This window comes from Felis catus, chromosome C1 (assembly GCF_018350175.1).
Source record: "Felis catus isolate Fca126 chromosome C1, F.catus_Fca126_mat1.0, whole genome shotgun sequence".
Lineage (NCBI taxonomy): Eukaryota > Metazoa > Chordata > Mammalia > Carnivora > Felidae > Felis > Felis catus.
The window spans coordinates 215,680,827-215,697,914 of record NC_058375.1 but is presented as its reverse complement, the minus strand read 5'-3'; the positions used below and the strand labels follow the sequence as shown (position 1 = coordinate 215,697,914).

At 51.2% G+C, this 17,088-nt stretch overlaps 2 long non-coding RNA genes across 3 annotated transcripts; both read left to right on the top strand.

Annotated features, from left to right (window-relative positions):
* Nucleotides 1-4,549: 4,549 nt before the first annotated feature.
* On the top strand, nucleotides 4,550-7,649 carry LOC123379316. Of its 2 annotated transcripts, none has more exons than XR_006583645.1 (2): nucleotides 4,550-6,367; nucleotides 7,148-7,649. It is a non-coding gene; the product is annotated as an uncharacterized LOC123379316 (long non-coding RNA). The 2 variants fall into 2 exon arrangements; XR_006583644.1 differs by lacking the exon at nucleotides 4,550-6,367 and adding an exon at nucleotides 6,676-6,981.
* A 2,515-nt stretch (nucleotides 7,650-10,164) lies between these two features.
* Nucleotides 10,165-15,833, top strand: LOC123379315. Its single transcript, XR_006583643.1, has 2 exons — nucleotides 10,165-10,209; nucleotides 15,476-15,833. It is a non-coding gene; the product is annotated as an uncharacterized LOC123379315 (long non-coding RNA).
* The last annotated feature ends 1,255 nt before the right edge of the window (nucleotides 15,834-17,088 follow it).

The window sequence follows — 17,088 nt, the reverse complement described above, 5'->3', positions numbered from 1 at the left end:
TCCGCGAACCTGAGTGAAAAGGGGGCGGTCCCGGGAGGATGTCCCTTCTCCGAAACCTTCACTCCCCTCTCCGAGACTGAAAACAGGGATTCCAGGATCACGGAGGGGCTGATGGGAACAGCCTGGAAAACCGAGTCACCTCTTCCACAAGAGTCCAGCCGCCCAACCAGCAGCACCTGCAACGTGAGCCAGACAGGAACCTGTTTTATGCGGCTGAGATCTCAGAGTCTATTTACTGAACTCAAAGCTCCGCGTGGCAGCCCCCCAACCCCACCCTCAACTGCTGCAACATGGGACAAGCAGCTGGTTATTAGGAGAGCTGGTGACGGTGAACCTGCCCGTGTCAAATGCCCTCTGGCTTTCCGGAGTTGGTTCTCAGGGATCTCGTTCGACCACCTTCTCAGTTTTCAGTCTCTGTAACAGCCTCTGCCTGTTGGCACCCCAGGTCCTCCCAGGCACCCTTAATCTTTTGCTATCAAGGGCAATGCCTCTCAAAGGTCAGCATTAGGTGAGCCCCAGATTTATTTAAATCTCAGGTTTCCCTGGAGGGCCCGTATAATTACACCCCAGCCTCAAAATGACTGCAAGATTAAAGAGAGTGCTGGGTGCCCGTGGGCAGTAAACGCTGGTCTCGGGAGGCGTATTAGCTTTCCTTTGGCCGCCGTAACAAAGTACCACAAACTGGGGGTGCTTGCAACCACAGGTGTTTATTCTCCTACAGCAATAGAGGTCGGAGCTCTGAAACCAAGGTGTTGTCAAGGTTGGTTCCTTCTGGAAGGTCTGCAGGAGAATCTGCCCCACTCCTCTCTCTCTGAGCTTCCGGCAGCTTCCAGGAACCCATGCGTTCCCCCACTTGTAAATGGATCCCTTCAGTCTCTGCCCCTGATGTCACCTGGCCTTCTCATCTGTGTGTCTCCTCCCCGTCTCTTCCCGTATAAGGACACTTGTCGCTGCAATTAGGGTCCACCCCAATTGGGATGGGATCTCCTGTTAGTCTGAACTTGGTTCTTGAATAGAGCGTTTTTTCCTGAGTTCTGTCTAGAGAATCGCCTTGACCAGGGGCCCCCGTTACTACAAAACTGGCATCCCCGCCTCTCACCGTCTCGGTCACCTGTGGTCACCAAAGTGAAGCTGCACGGCCCTTCAGAAAGGTCAAGGGTCCTTAAGAGAAAGCTTCCTTACCGCTCCTGGTGCTGCTAATGTAAAGGCTCCAGATTACCGAGGAGGCCACAGATAGATGCTCCCGGGCCAAACTCAGGTCCGTGTCGTTCCCCGTGTGCGTCGCGGCCATCGGCACCAAGAGATTCCTTCCAACCCGTGGGTCTGGCAGGTTGGTAAAGCCCAGACAGTCATGGCACTATGTTGACCCCGCACCAGGTTTCCTGCTCAAAACTCCATTCTCGTGAAACCCACACCAATATTGTCATCCCGACCCACCATGTAACCGTTTGCCACGGATTCTGTAGACCGCCATCCCGTGCGGGGCCAACAGGACGATTTTCACTGTGGAACTCCCAGCAACGACTTCCCCTGTGGGACGGCCATCTGAAGGGAGAGGGAGATGCATCAAGCCGCCTAGACTGAATGGCGGGATCCTGACTCGTGTGTGTGCTCAGAGCTGCTCCGGACAGAACCGAACACGCCAAGAGCGGACGTGTTCGCAAATGCGTGATCGTAAGTTGGGTGTCAGAGAATGACGCGCACCGTAGGGCGACACTGGAGTGGATTAGCCCAAGGAACCCTCCCACGCTATGATTCCCCACCCCTGCACCCACACGAAGACCCATCAAGTCAGCTCTCCAGCTCGGCTGGCCAGCCTATCGCCTTTGCTTTTAGCTTAGGCCGTAACCCTGCTTATGCTTAAGTTTTGAGACGCAATGAGAAAGTACCCCCTAATGGTGTTACCAGGGTAATTTCTGTCTTCGTGCATAGCGCGGGATTCCTCAAATCTTTAACCCATCAGTTATGTGTCCTGATTCCAGACTAGAGTGTAATCAATACTTACTCATTAGGGCAAGTGTCTACCCGCAGCTTGCTGAGCCTGGCAAGTAAAATATTTATGACCTAACAAGCCAGTTTTAACTATTCTCTATCATTACTTTACTACAGCCGACCATCAACGGCTCCAATCCAAAGTTGGCTTGTTTTGAGCCCAGCCTGCAGAATCTGCATTCCAATAAGTCTGACGGGACTTCGAACCTAGGAATCAAAATTCACACGCAACAATACATGTTCTCTACCACTTGGTCATTTTTAACTGTCCTGGGTAAGTGTCAGGGCACCTGGGAGGCTCAGGTGGTTAAGCGTCTGACTTTGGCTCATGATCTCACCGTCCGTGAGCTCGAGCCCCGCATTGGGCTCCGTGCTGGCAGCTCAGAGCCTGGAGCCTGCTTCGGATTCTGTGTCTCCCTTGCTCTCTGCCCCTCCCCCCACTCGCAATCTGTCTCCCTTTCAAAAATAAATAAATATTTAAAATTTTTTTTTTCAAGTGCAATATGTAATACAAATTTCTTCAACATCTACCTGGGCCAGGAATCAGCTCCAGTGCTGAGGGGGCCAGGCTGATGCGTGGACAGTGTTTGTCCCTGAAGGAACCCTTTATGTAGACAGACCCTCAGCACAGCCCCTCAGGGTGATCCGAGCACTGTTCATGCCCCATTGGGGCCCTGGCCACATCTCGCAGAGGGTCTCGTCTGTGCCTCCCTCCTCCTCCAGCCTGGAATCTCTCTTGTCCTTGCAACCTTCATACTCAGCTCACGGCGGGGCCAAGAGTAAGCACTTGATTCCATTTCGGTGCGCTCAGGTGAAGTTCAGAATCACGGGAGGGCCATCAGTGGCTCAGGGCCAGCCCCCGGGTCTTCCCCGTCCCTGGCTTTCCCAGCAGCATCAATAGCTCTGGGGTGCACTTGGGCCCCCCCACATTCCACCCACAACACCAACCATCACAGGGAGATTGTGGCTTCTGTGCCCATCTCTCGCGGAGCTGCTAGGGGTCCGTTGCCAGAGGTGTGCCCGGGGCCCAGAAGGTGCATTATCTCCTACTGCCACCAGTGTGGGTCGTGGAGCGAATCCACCAAGAGGAAGCATGACTCCGGGGCAGGGAGGGGAAGTGAACTTCCCATCAGGAGGGCCGGATGCAGGGACCACTGGGGCTGCACGGTGGGGTTCCCTAAGCTCCTGGGGTGCAGACAGCAGAGCGATGGTTTCCTCCTGGAGGGCGCCCCACAGGCCTTCCAACAGGCGCGTTCCCTCCCTGGCGAGGCTGGGGACATGCGCGCACGCACACTGCTGCCCAGAGAGCTCTCCTTCCTTCCTGCCTCAGTGCCCATCCCTCCCTCCCTCCCTCCAGCAGCCTTGCCCTCCTGACCCGGCTGACCGCTCAGGCCTTGTCGCGTGCCCTCGTGACGTGGGCACTCAGCACTCGGCTGCAGTGTCCTGTCACCCGTGGGATCGCACTCTCTCTGGGCAGGCTCCGAAAGGCTCAGAAAGCGTCTGCTTTATCCCCTTAGCCTCGCGAATGTGCCTAATGCCCACCGACACCTGTGCCGTGATGAATGAACTCCCTCGGGTCACAGGTGAGGAAACCGAGGCAGAGCAAAAGATAAAGTGCCCGCTCTTGGGCCGCACGGCCAGGGAAGCAGTGAGTAGCCAGCCTCACATCTGCGGGCTCTAGACACCACACGAATTTTCACCCCTTGTCCTGTTTAGCCCTCACACCGCCCTGGATGGAGGCAGGGTCATGGTTGTCCTCCATGGACAGCTGAGGAAACCGAGGCTCAGAGGAGGTGACAGTTGCTGCTGGCGTCCCACCAGCTCCCCCTGGCCCATCAGGAGCCACCTGCCGATAGGAGACGGCTCCCTGTGCCTCCCGTCTCAGGGGTCCCCCTGGCCATGAGAGCAGGCTCAGCCAGGCCTCCAAGCTTTGAGGGTCAGCCTCGAGGAATCACGGGCATCCTTGCCTGTCATCGGGACCGTCGTCTTCCCAGTCTTCTCATAGTCATGACCCGCTCATAGCGCATGCCCTCCAGCTCGCCTCCCTGACAAATGTCCCCGCTCCCTCACGGTGCCTCCTGGGATCACTTCCAAATCAAGCTCCCTGCACCCACAAACCTGGGAACCCAAATGAGCACGGAGGGAGAGGCACCGTCATTTGCCCAAGACCATACAAGGGAGCAAGTGGTGACCCCAGAATGTGGATCCGGCACCTTCTTCACCCATGGTGCCACACCAGCGCCCGCCACCTGGCTGCAGGCCACTGCTGGCCTCCAGAATAGTGGCCCGCAAAGATGTCCCCGCCCTAGTCCCGGGAGCCTGTGACTATGCTAGGGTAGGTGGGAAAGGGTGGAACTAAAGTTACTAATCAACAGTTCTGACACGGGAAGCTGTCTTGCTTAGACCATCCAAGCGACCCAATGTACCCACGAGGGGCCTTATAAGTGGAAGAGGGAGGCGGAACAGGGGCACCGGGACAAGAGGACCCCGGACAACTGACACAGAAAGGGGCAGCGGGTTGGCGCTGAAGATAGGGGAAGGGGTCATGATCAAAGAAGGCGGGTGACCCCCCGTCCTGGAAAAGGTAAGGAAAGAGGCTCCCCCGGCCCCCGGAGCCTCCAGGAAGGACCCCAGCGCCGCCAGCACCTTGATTCCAGCCCGCCGAGGACTTCTGACGCACAAACCGTAAAATAATAGACTTGCATTACGTTAAGCCACTATAACCTTGGTGATTTGTTAACAGCGGCAACAGGAAACGAATACAACCCCTTAAAGAAGTTCGCACCCCATGCCCGGCGGTGCTTTGTGGACAAGGCTTGGGTTTATTTTCATTATCGTGACTTACGCATCAACTACACTGCGGAAGATCTTGACAGGGTCGGCGGCACGGGGTGGGTGGCCTACTTTTGTCCTGAAAGCATACACCTTGCACTTGAAAACATTTTTGAGCCGGGCTCGTGCAACCCTTTGCCGAGCGCGGCAGAGGAGAGCTGCACGCGATTCCCCGAGGGCCGAATCCGCCGGAATCTGGGCCGATGAATTTCGGTGTATCGCTTCTGCCTGCTCTGCGCATGCTCGGAGAAACCGCGGAGCCGTCGCTGTGGCCAAGCGCGTGGCCAAGACGCGCGTAAGTAGTAAGGTTGCAGGATGGCGCCTGCCTGTGCCTCCCGCCAACATTTGGGGTGCGGTAAACAATGATGACAAGGGGCGAGGCAAAGCAAGAGACGACTCATCAAGGAACAGATTTTTAATAACGCTTTACAAGGATTTTTCCTAGAGGACAGTGGTTAACGTGAGCATGTGGTTATCTAATCATCCGGGGACGCCGAAAGTGACACTTTTGAGCAGTCAGCTTCAGAAATTCAATCCGAATGGCGAACACCTCCCTTACCCAGGGAAACTTAAGGAAGCTAAGAATCGGAGCCCCGAGGTGACCTTGGGAGCATCTTCCCCGGGGAAGACAACTGGGTGTCGTATCCAGGCCCATTGGTTTTATGAAGCTGGGAGAAATGATAATGAATTGAATGCCCCTCTCTGAGCTCCTCCCGGGAGGAGGGGGCATCACAACCGGTTAGAAGAAAGTGTCGTTGGGGGAACGGGAGGGAAGAGAACCTAAAGGAAGGAAAGGAAGATTCTCACGGGGCTGGGATGCCCCATTCCATTCAATTAAATGGGAAGAGCACCCACTATATTTCAGACTCCGCTCTTGGTATTTGAGATAAAAGGATGAACATGGGCACAGACACCCATGTCCTGGCATCTCGGAAGAGGCTAGAGACTGAAAACCAAAGAAATTACAAGACAATGTCGTAAGCGCAGCCTCTGAGAATGGACAGAGGGGAGAGCCGAGCTCAGAGGATGGCATTGTTAGATCAGGTATCCTGGAGGGCTCCCCGAAGGAGGTGCTGTTGGAGTTGTTCGCCAGAAGAAACTGCCGGTCCATGGCTGTACCTGGCTAGCTTCCCCATCTCTTGTCATGTGTATGTCCTCTCCGTGGGCAATCTGCTTCCCCTTCATTCTGTCTGGGTCACTAGGCAAGTGTAGGGTTATCAGGGGATCTGTCAGTAAAGGTTCCGTGGCCGCCTTGGGCACCCAAGGTGATGTCTGTGCAGGTGTCAGAGTGGGTAGAACCAGGCAGTGGTCTCACAATAGACCAGAAGGACCAATCAGAACAGCGACTCTGCAGAGGCAGAGACCAGAGCAGGTGGATGTGGGGGAAAGGGCCCACTGAAGCAAAGCTCCATGATCCGTGTGAAGGACATGGGCATGAGAAAGGATTCAGCCACCGGGCTGTGGACAAGGTCTTGTGTGAGGCCACACCCCTCTGACTCAAGCTCCTGCATACCGGGACCCTAGTGACATCACAGTCTTTCTGGTCAGCTGGGCTTCCAGAACAAAATGCCACAGACGGGGGGGGGGGGGGGGGGGGGTGTTAAGAAACAGAAATTAATTCCTGACAGTTCTGGAAGCTGGAAGTCGTAGATCAGGGTACCAGCAAGGTTGAATTCTGGGGAGAGCCCTCTTCCTGGCTTACAGATGTGTCCCCACATAGTGAAGAGAGAGATTGCCAGCTTTCTGGTGTCTCTTTTTTTGTTATTATAATTTTTAAATGTTATATTTTTTAAAATTTATTTTTGGGAGACACACACACACACACACACACACAGAATCCAAAGCAGACTCCTCTCTGCCAACCCAGAGCCCGACTCAGGGCTCGAACTCAAGCCGCTCAACTGACTGAGCCGCCCAAGCCCCCATCTGGTGTCTCTTCTTAGAAGGGCACTAATCCCCATCATGAAGGCTCCACCCTCGTGACTTCATCTGAACCTAATTACCTCCTGAAGTTCCCATCCCCAATACCATCACATGGGGCTTAGGGTTTCCACATATGAACTTGAGGCAACAGGATTCAGTCCACACCATGGTGCACAGTGGCCAAGGCCAAGGGCTGAAATCACACGTGTTCTAATCCCCAACTCTGGATAAGAGGTGAGATCCCGGGCTTGTCTGTGAAGGTGACTAGCAGAAAGAAACTCGGGCCTTGTCAGCATCCTTCCATGCTCCAAGGGGCACAGCATGTGCTTGGAGAACCTGCTGGTAGCCAGGACTGGGCCCCCTGCAGTAGATGAGCTGGAGTCAGTGTTCTGATCTTTAGCCCTACAGGTTCTGGAACATCGTCTCTTTAAGACCCAGAATTGATCGAAACCTTGATGCCAATGGACTGGTTTGTAAGAAGGACCACAGCTGTCAACTGGGTTTGGAAACACCTCTCAGCCAGACCAGTGAACTCCCTGGGGTGTGGTTTAGGGAGCTCGCGCGTGACCGAAGCGAGGCTCTCTCCCGGACACATCCCTCTTTGAAGGCAGTGACTTCTTCCCGGCTTATCCCTCAAGGCCATTATGTGTCTCCTCTGACCCACCAGTATTGATTTTAAAATTTAACTCTAAAATGGAAAAATTTGGTTTCCAATGTCTACAGGAGCCCGGGAGGGGAATCCAACCCTTGGCTCAGCTCTCACATGTGCACCCATATACGAGGCAGAGGGGCTTATATGGCTGCTATTCCTGTGAGAAAATTTAAAATCACCGTTAAAGATTATGCCTCGTAATGAACAGGTTTAAATCTGTTTTTAGAGAAATAGAAAGCTCAAACGTTGAGTTTCCTAAAAGGTGGATTTTCCTTTAAAATTTGGTAAGAGTTGGGGGTTTCTGAACAAGCTGCAAACATAATGAAAAGCAATGAAAAAGAAAGCTCGTGTGTGTGTGTGTGTGTGTGTGTGCATGTCTGTGCGAGTGCTTGCGTGTGCATGTGTGCTTGTGTGTGTGTGTGTGCTTGGGTGCGTGTGTGTGCGTGTGTGTGTGTGTATGTGCATGTCTGCGAGTGCTTGCGTGTGCATGTGTGCTTGTGTGCGTGTGTGCTTGGGTGCGTCTGTGTGTGTGTGTGTGTGTGTGTGTGTATGCATGTCTGTGCGAGTGCTTGCGTGTGCATGTGTGCTTGTGTGTGTGTGTGCTTGGGTGCGTCTGTGTGCGTGTGTGTGTGTGTGTGTGTGTGTGTGTGTGTGTGTGTTTCAGCAATATTGGTAAGTTGCAAGTTCATTACCCTCCTAGCTGGCACTTGAAGGGCACTTACGATGACTCATTTCAACTCTGCAGGAATGTAGCCTGATCTCATAAGAGTGACCTTTCTTGAAGCTGAAATTGCTAAGGTTTTTTTTCCCCTTCATATTTTATAACTAGAGGGTTCCCAGACCATCAGTCCCTTACGTGAGGCTTTTTTTCAGTGGTGGTTCCAGCAAATTCTGCAGATGAAGAAGAAGACCTGAATCAGAAGGAGTAAGGAGCTGAGCTTTGAGCTTAGCTGCCCTAACTCAGTACCTGCTCTCTGTGAGACTTGCCCTCCCTCCCCCAGTTCCTTCTAGAAAGGCCACCCCAGCCATAGAAAGGGTCCCACTGCGGGGGCCCGGCACCGGCAGATGGTGCCCGTGGATGCAGCCATAAAGCCTGGAGAGTCCGTGCGGAGGTGCGGGCTGGCTGGGGCCGTGTGCAGGAGCTGTGGAACAGGCTCGTGGTGATGAACCAACTCCCAGAGGAACTCAGCCAGTTAAAGGGAAAAAGAAGGTCTAAGGGAATGTGGGATGCATGGAGGCTCACACTTGTGGGTAAATAAGCCAATCAAGTTTCCCAAGTCTTTGATGATGTTTTGCGGAGCCTGGAACACTTCGACGTGGCAGGGCTTTGTGAGGGAAGAAGGGTCCCAACGCGGCTGGATGGCTCTGCCGACGAGTGGCCTCCGTGAGCCGTGGTCGGGGCCTTGGCGTACTTACCTCCTCGTCCTGCCGCCTGGGTTCAGCGTGTTCTGTGGGTGGGTTAGTAAATGCTGAATGAATGACCCAGGACGAGCCAACTAGAGTCTTGTGCTTGCAAACACCTGTGGATCTGTAATGCAAAGAGCGGAAAGTGAAGCAGTAGACAGCCAGATTGCAGTCTAGACCTCGTAACTCGGGTTTTTGTACGGAACTTAACTACGTTCTCTCCCACTATGTCCTTCTGCAAGGGTCACCGTGTCAAGTGATGAGGTCAAGGCAAGAATCCCCCTCAGTTCTACGAATGAGAAGCTCAGGTGTTTCCCCATGGTTACCACCCTAGAAAATACTGGAGCCGGTTCCCGACCTCCCACACAATTCTTCGTCCACTGCTCTGAGCTGCGAAGCCGCTGTAGCAAACTCAGATCTGATTCCCGCTGGGGCGCCCTCCCCTCAAAACAGTAGTTCATGAGCAGACTGTACTTGAGAAGTTCCTCTGAATGACAGAAAGGAGCAAACAGCCCGCTGTAGGATTTATTTTCCCTAATCTGAGCTAATACGGCGTCTAACTATTTGGGTATCCTTGTGCACGTTTATTGTGATCACTGACTTATTTGTATCAATTTTTTAATTAATAGAGTAGGCTCTACACCCAGTGTGGGGTTTGAACTCACAACCCCGAGATCAAGAGTCCCACGTTCTCCCCACTGGCTCTCTTCTCATCCGTCTTGGGACCCCCATCTTAGCTAATTACCTTCGTGAAGATTTTATTTCCAAAGAAGGTCACATTCTGAGGTTCTAGGTAGACATGAATTCTGGGGGGACGTTATTCAACCCAGTACAATGCTGAATGATTGGATAGTTTTTTAAAGGGGGTTTAGTTAATTAGTTTATTTATTCTTATTTTTGTTGGTGGTGGTAATCTCTATGTCCAATGTGGTCTTGAACTCATGCCCCCAAGGTCAGGAGTCACACGCTCTACTGACTGAGCCAGCCAGACACCCTGGGTAATTTTTAAATAACAGCTGTAATGAAACTAAAAGATAAAAGGGAGGTTAAGTCACACATTAGGAGCAAGAGCTTCACTGAATCATTCTTCGTTCTATCCTCAATTCAGACTACCCTTCATGGTTCTAGTGTTGCTTTTTCCTATTTGCTTGTTGTCTTTTCATTGCGTATTATTCTTCATAAAAGTTTTTTTTAATTTTTTAATGTTTTATTTATTTCTGAGAGAGAGACAGAAGGTGAGCAGCAGAGAGGCAGAGAGAGAGGGAGACACAGCATCCGAAGCAGGCTCCGGCCTCCGAGCTGTCAGCACAGAGCCCGACACGGGGCTCGGACCCACGAGCAGTGAGATCATGACCCGAGCCAAAGTCGGATGCTCAACCAACTGAGCCACCCAGGTGCCCCTCTTGGTAAGATTTTCTATTCCTTCTTTAAAAATGCTTTCGTAGCTTTGACATACTCATTTTTTGTGGGATCTTTTTTTCAGATGATTCTATTATGTCAGGGTCTTGCATTGCTTCCGGTGGTATTATCAATGCAGGATCAGTTTATATGTTGCAAGTTCAACTAAGGATTGCTACACTACATAAATAATATCAACTCAGACTTCTCCCCCCACCCCCCTGCTTTTCAGAGCCCTGGACAGGGGCACGTTGGTTGGTGCGTGGAGTTATTTTAAATTCTCTTCGTTAAGAGGGCTGAGTTTCAAGAATCTCCACTTTCGGCAGAGGTCTGAGTTCTAACTTCTACGAAGACCTCATCTTCTGTCCTCACCAGGTGCGAACAGAGAACAAAAGCTGTCTCAGTGTATTTCTGGGCCAATTAACTCCCTACAAACCCCTCAGTGACTGCAGCCGCGAATCACACTAGATTGATCTGATTTGGGTTCCCTCTTTGTTTCTAGCGTCCGAGGGCCTCTCTTTCTTGTTAACTCCATTACGTATCTGAAATAAACTGTGTCATATTTTATCTCACATTTTTAGATCTCCGTAGCCGGAGGCATTTCGCATTAGTGGACTCCTTCAAGTAGCCAATACCGGAAGCCCAGTCTCTGGGGTTTGTTAAAATCAAGTTAACTAGCACTCCTGGATGTTGGCTCACTGTCAGAGTTGGACCCAGTGTCAATCATGCAGACAAGGTCCTGTTTAATCATAGTTTATGGGCCAGCGTAGGGTCCTCCCTTAGCTCAGTGGATCCCTCAAAACATGGTTCCAGTATTGAAATAATTGCATGTCATTCTGTTTCTGCTATTTTCTCTCCCCGTGGATTGCCGGGAAGCCTGAGGAGGAATCTCACAGACATTAGATGGATATTTGGGGTAGTCAGAGTATGGTTGATTTAAGTCAAAGTCTGAGAAATTGGGAGACATGAAAACGAGACTGTCCTGAGCAGTCCAGGAGTCAGGTGGCTGACCTGCCCCTACCCCTGCCCCTAAACCCATAACCGCTTCGAACAGGAGGTCAGACTGTCGGCCCACCTCTGCCACTAACTGGGTAACACGTCCCTCTCAGAGTTTCTCAACTACAAGATAAGAACACTGGACGAAGTGCCTTGCAAACTCCTGGTAGCTCTTGAGTCATTGGTAAAGGTTCAGGGGCGGGAAAGCTGGGGGTAGAGGTCACTGCCGTTCGGAAGCCATGCAGAGGCTCTGCTGGGCTTAAGTCGCCAAGGAACCGGAGGGGCGGGGCTTATTCCAGGTCCTGACACCAGGGCGATGCACTTCCTCCTCCTGACCTTGGCCTTTGCCTCCTTCCCTTGCAGCTCTCTTGGGGTTCATCTACCCCCTTGGGGTTTCTATGTCTTCTTTTGTATGGAATACACCTGCTCTCCCTTTTTCTCAGTCCTGACTGTCTTCTCTCCATTCTTGTCCTCTGTCTCCTCCTGGGCTCTTTCTGGCGGCTGCCCACTCACTACATTAGCAGAGACGTTAGGGTTCCGTGTCTACACGGAATTCGCCACAATGCTACCGAAGCTCCCTCCAGCCCCCCTACTGCCCTGTCTTTGATGACAACACCTTGCTTACTGAGCACTTGAACTGATCCGACCTCTTCAGTGTCCAAGTCCTAGCCCCTTGTGCCATGTCTCCTATGCAAGTTGCGTGTATTCAACGAGTCGTTTTGGAGTTAAGCCAGGCACTGGACACGAGGATTACATAAAGAATAAAGAAGGCAGACCCCTGAGGCTTGGAGTAGAAAAGAAGCAGGAAAACAAGACAATCATGGCTTGTGGTTCGTGGTAAGTGCTCTGAAGAAAATGGGTCGGGAGACAAGGTAGTGAATGGTGGGGTGGAGAGTGCCGAGAGCCGAGCCGGGGACTCCGGCAGAAAGCGGGGATTTGAGGAGGGGAGTCTGGTGATCTTTCGGCCTGTGAGTCCCTCTGTGTGTGTGGAGGTCCAGGAAGAGCCTGAAGGAAAGTGGCCACGAGGAGTCCGTGCCAGACAGCCCCTCTCCCTCCCTATCCTTAGTCCCTTCTCAGAATCTGTTCTAGAACCATCCAACAGCCTGTATCTCTCTACCTGTTTTTGGTTTATTTCTTTCTTTTGAGAGAGACAGAGCACACACTCGGGCGATCAGGGGAGGGGCAGAAAGAGAGGAAGAGAGAGAATCCCAAGCAGGCTCCGTGCTGTCAGTGCAGAGACCCATGCAGGGCTCACACTCACGAACCGTGAGATCGTGACCTGAGCCGAAGTCCAAAGTCGGCCGCTTAACTGACTGAGCCACCCAAGCATCCCTGGGTTTGAATTTTAAAACTTTTAGTCAAATTTCCCATTCTGTCCCTTTGGAACAGACACTTTTGTCCCCAGAAAGATGAAAAACAGTACAAAAGTGACACCAATGAGCAGTCTGCTTAGTTTTCAGTGTCCCACCCCTCACCCTCGCCTTTGTGTACCAGGGATGAGAAACAGGACTCAGCAAGAAGTATCCAAAGACCTTTCTCCTTGGCTCCTGGTCTAGGATGTTGAGCCAAGATGCAACAATGAACTCAACACCCAGGATACTCAAATCCATGCAAGGGGCTCATGGGGCCACAAGGGAAACCAGCATAAGGCAGGGACACTGCACTCTAGGAAGTTGCCAGAATTCAGTGCATTTCAAGAAAAGAGCATGAACTCATTCAAGGATTTCAAAGCCATCTCCCCTGCAAGCTCTTAGGAGGTCAACCTGACACAGGGACAACCAGGACTTCGCCATCTTGCTGTCGACTGCACCGTGGTCCCCTCGGATTGCTGATAAGATGAGGCTACCCCATGGTTGGTATCTTCTATGGGAAGTGGGCAAGACCCTGGAGCTGGTGTGGGTCAACCCATCACCAGTTCCCTGGTTTGGCCATGAACATGAGTGCTGAAATGACATAAAGAGGAAGGAAGTTAGAACCATGGGGCTCAGGGCCCATGAGATCGCTGGATTATCCACAGGACTGCTATGTGGGGACTCTTGTTGAGGAAAAGAAGGCTGTGAGCCGTAAGGCCACAAGGGGCCCAGCTGTTAGACAACGTGAAGGCACCAACACATTTTGGGAGACGGCGGCACCACGAGGTAAAGCCAGCCCCCCCCCCACCTCTCCCCCACCCCACAGTGTTGTGGTAAAGTTGGACATCACACGGGGCATTTCAACCCACGTGGGGAGAAATACATTTGTTGTTTTGTTCACCCCCCAAGAAGAGCCTATGTAATTAAGAGACTCACTCTCGGGAATTTCTGTATCGATGAGTTTGTGAAATGTTGCCGCAAAGCCAAGGAGCATAATAAATCAGACGGGAGGGAACCGTGAGCTTGTCAGAGAGAAGCGTACGTGGTGATCAGATGGCAACCTGGCCTTTCATCTTTCAGTTCTATTCAGATCTTCGGGAAGTACAAGTCAACTAGAGAAATTTAAAAAACGTATATGCGTATATGCATAAGAAAGGCAAAAGTATAGATCCTCTGAAGTATGATCTTTTGTTCTCCCTATTTTTACAATTATATTTATGAAACATAAAACCAGACCAAGTGTTTTTAGTGTTGTTTGTTTGTTTGTTTTTCGAAATACAAGTAAACATCAGGGTATGAAGAAAGAATTTCAACAGACTGCTTTTCCATTCCTTTACCCAAGAGTGCCCAACTCTCTCTTCGCCTGGGAAAGAAAGGACATTAGGCCATCGTGTCCTCTCTGGGGATATTTGAAGTGTCCGCAGATCTTCTTTCCTGAGGCTTATAAATCACCCTTCCTCACCCAGGCTTAAATCTCCACCCCTCCTCCTCAGTGGTGATGCTGCCTACCCTCCCCGTTCTGCGTTGAAGATCAAAATGGCCCCATCCTTCAAGCCTCTGGCACGTAAGTTCACAGAGGTTCAGGCTAAGGACTCATTCCGAGACACAGAGATGGTAATCTCTACTTACCCGACCTACTGGCTGTTGTTGAGAAAGACGTTGAGCCAACCAAGTGATTTTTAGTGCAAAGTTCCTCTTCGTTCTTTGTCGCCGAAGGGCTCCTTTCCTTGGTTTTAGGATGCTTAAGGGGAAGTGTGGGAGCTCCTCCTGTGGGAGCTCAAGCCAGGCAGTGGGATGTCACTGGAGGGTCTGTCACTGCAGCTGGGCCATGTTTGCAAGATGAAAAGGCTGTCACAGTCCCCAGCCTTGAGTCCTCAACATGCTCTTACAATGACTCATCGGTTACACAGAGTTCTTATCTTCGGACTGTGGGTCCCAAGCTTTGCCCCACTTTTCCGTGGGGGTGTTCCTGGGTCCTGGACAGCTATTCACAACCTTACACGCTTGCTCGGCTGGGCCTCTGGAACAGTACTCGCTTGACAGGGTCGTTGCTGTTAAACCGACATTTAAAAGGGATGAGCAAGGGGTCCTGTGGGCACACATTCCTGAAATGCCATATTGACAAAAGCAGACCTGTTTCTCTGACGAGAGACTTTATTCAGGACCCTTTTTTTCTCTTGCTCACCTCTTTTCTGATCCCCAGTGGAACTCTGCCACGGCTCTTCCCAAAAGCACTTGGCCCTGACCCCGTCTGCTTCCCGGGAAGTCTTATGAGATCTACGTCTTTTGCTGTAATCTGGGAGGTCTGCTTTCGGGGGTCCGAGGGTCAGATAATCAACAAAAAGCCGAAGCCGAGGCCGTGGTGTGTCGGGTGGCAATCCACTCAAAAATATCATTGCTGACATGTGGGTTTTTTTTTAATTTTTTTTTCAATGTTTTTTATTTATTTTGGGACAGAGAGAGACAGAGCATGAACGGGGGAGGGGCAGAGAGAGAGGGAGACACAGAATCGGAAACAGGCTCCAGGCTCCGAGCCATCAGCCCAGAGCCCGATGCGGGGCTCGAACTCACGGACCGCGAGATCATGACCTGGCTGAAGTCGGACGCTTAACCGACTGCGCCACCCAGGCGCCCCAACTGACATGTGTTTTGTACTAAGTCTTTGCAACCTGGCAACAAGTTTATATTTTAGAGAACGCCTCGGTCACGAGCAGCCACATTTCTGATTGTCGGCGGCCACCTGCGGCCAGTGGCCAGGGCGGGGCCAGATGACTCCGATAAAAAGGCATTCAGGTCTGGGCCCTCAGGAGGGAGAGACCACAGAGGGCTTGGTGACCTTTCCCTGAAGCACAAGAAAAGATTCCAGAGGCTCTGGCCCCCCACCCCCCTTCCCCACTAATCCTGTTCTACTACTTTTCCTCGGCAGGCTAAAGCTTCTTCTGCAGCTGCCACTGAGGTGGAGGACGCATTACTGTCCCAGCTAAAGCAAACAGCAGCGGTCGCTTCGGTTTCTAATCGTGACCACCTCCGACTGACAGCCGGGCCGAGACTTCTGCTGAGAAAGAAAACAAACACGTGAGAGGAAAGAAAGAAGCAGAACTTTGAGTCGGGCTTATCTTCAGGACACATTCAATTGAGGGGAGAAGCTCCCTCCTTTTTTTTTTTTTTTTTAAGCAAAGAAAGGTCAACTGTTAATCATCTTGGGAAATGTGAAAGCCAATGTGGTAAAACTATGGCACGTTTTAATGGGCAAAAAAAATAGCTGACATAGACTCTACAGGCCAGAAAAAAAAAGAAGAAGAAGATGACGACGACGAAGAAGAAGAAGAAGAAGTAGCAATGCTCCTTTTATCCATCTAAAGAAAAAAAAAATCCCAACCTCATTATCAGCTCTCAATAGAGGATTAACAGGCACTGAGCGGAGAAGCTTCCGGAAGGCTGGCATTCCAGAGAAGCTCATCAGGTTTTTGAAAGAAAGAATGTCAACCCCACTCAACTCCCAGCCTCTTGTCCACCAAATGGGAAAAATCACACACACAGATCTGGCCACTCCAGTCTGTGTTTGTGAAGAGAAGAGTTAAAAGGGCCAGAGCTTGGGGGCGGCCGGGAGGTGGGGGTGGGGGTGTGCTGGCTAAGTGCTCTGGTGAAGTTACCTTGCGCAACCCTCTTCTTTCCCTCACAGCAGCCCAAAGACGTGCCTGAGGTGTGACTGGGGCGTGTGGCTCTGCCCTGTGGGGTTTTCTCTAAACCCCCCAACTCAGTAGGTAGGGGCTGGGGCATCCTAATATTGGGAAAAATCGAACATTCAAGCTATTGCTTAAACTTTCTGCTGCAAATGAATTTTCATGGGCATGCAAGCTGGTGCAGCCACTCTGGAAAACAGTATGGAGGTTCCGCAAAAAAACTAAAAATAGGACTACCCTACGACCCAGTAATTGCACTACTAGGCATTTATCTGAGGGATACAGGTGTGCTGTTTCAAAGGGACACATGCACCCCATGTTTATAGCAGCACCATCGACAATAGCCAAAGTATGGAAGGAACCCAAATGTCCATCGACGGATGAATGGATAAAGAAAACATGGTGTATATATACAATGGAGTATTACTCGGCAATCAAAAAGAATGAAATCTTGCCATTGACAACTACGTGGATGGAACTAGAGGGTATTCTGCTAAGCGAAATTAGAGAAAGACAAAAATCATAGGACTTCACTCATCCTAGGACTTTAAGAGACAAAACAGATGAACACAAGGGAAGGGAAGCAAAAATAATATAAAAACAGGGAGGGGGACAAAACCCAAGACACTCTTAAATATGGAGAACAAACTGAGGGTTATTGGAGGGGTTGTGGGAGGGGGGTGGGCTAAATGGGTCAGGGGCACTAAGGAATCTACTCCTGAAATCATCGTTGCACTAGATGCTAACTAATTTGCATACAATTTTTTTAAAAATAAAAGAAAATTATAGTGATTTTCAAAACAAAAATTTTTTTTCAGCCACCAAATGGCTAGAATTAAGGAAACAGGATCTCCAC